The sequence below is a fragment of the Urocitellus parryii genome, chromosome X (genome assembly GCF_045843805.1).
Source record: "Urocitellus parryii isolate mUroPar1 chromosome X, mUroPar1.hap1, whole genome shotgun sequence".
NCBI lineage: Eukaryota > Metazoa > Chordata > Mammalia > Rodentia > Sciuridae > Urocitellus > Urocitellus parryii.
In genome coordinates this window covers 107,665,836-107,667,182 of record NC_135547.1, presented here as the reverse complement: position 1 = coordinate 107,667,182, position 1,347 = coordinate 107,665,836, and positions in this window count along the sequence as shown.

Below are 1,347 nucleotides of genomic sequence, written 5' to 3'. Positions count from 1 at the left end.
TCCTTTAACCTCCTGAACACACAGGTATACACATGTGAGATGACATGATGTTATGCTCGAATTTGGGACCCCCAAAGACCACCAGAGACCCAAGATCGATGTAAGCAGCAAAGAGGTGTTTATTGCGAGCTAGCTCGGTCCTCCGCGCACACACACAGCAACTGGTGATGCTGAGAGGCCCCGAGCCCAGGGTTTGCAGCATTTTTGTACATTTTTTTGGAGAGGGCAGGGACTTCACATACATCATAGCCTCTTTTAGCAAATCATCACACACCACGGGAAAATCAAATAACAACTCTAAAACATGATTAGCACATTCACTGGTGGGAACAAGTTGGGTAGGGGTGATTGGTCAGTACAAAAGGGGTATTCTTTTGAACTGGTTGGTTTGAGCCAAGAGGGGTGTACGTGCTGAACTACATGGTTTCCCAACTTGTTATCAACCACCATAAACCACTGGGAGGGTTATCTGGCATCCCAGGTATTTCCCTGTCTCATGCTGATTGGTGGCTGCTAGGGGGCTGCTATGGATCCCCACCTAGCCTGAATGAGTCAGGGACACCTGGCGCAGCAGATCTCTCCTGTTATTTGTAGATAAACAACTTAGCAGGGTGGAAATGTGCCTAGGAGTGCTCTGTGGGTTTTTCCAAGGACAAAGGCCATGTCCCTTCCTTGGACAGCTTTGCTCTGAGATAGAGGCTGGTTTTTCAATGATTAAGGTTTATAAGTAAAATCCTTGGTTTAATTGTCCAAATATCATGATTCATGAAACATTTAGCTTTCATTGTGCTAAACAATAATGTTTATTTTCAATAATAAAATTATATATATTCATTATAGGAAATCAGGAAAATGTAAGAAAAAATGTAAAGCCAGCTTATTATCCCATTTAGCAGAAAAAAATAACTATTAGAATTCTAGCATATTCCTTTCCTTGTTCTAAATTTCTTTTAATATTTATTGATTAATTCACTCAGTAGTTCAACAACTGTTTATCAACCTTAGCTACACATTAGAACCACCTGGTGAATTTTAAATACTCATACTTGGGTCCTACACTCAGGGATTCTGATTCAATTGGCCAAGCTAAGACCTAGGGATAAAGATTTTTTTTTAAGCTCCCCGTAGGTGATTCTAATGTGCAGCCAAGAATGAGAACCACTGATTGATCAGACTTCTGTGATATGTCAAGACACCACTTGGCATAGAAAAGCAATGACAAAAAAAAAATGTAGAGTCAGGGACTCATAGTTTTGGAGACAGACAGATGAATGAATGACCAATTTCAATAATCTAAAAAAAATATACTATTATGGAAGAATCTATATAGAATCATGGAGATGTAAG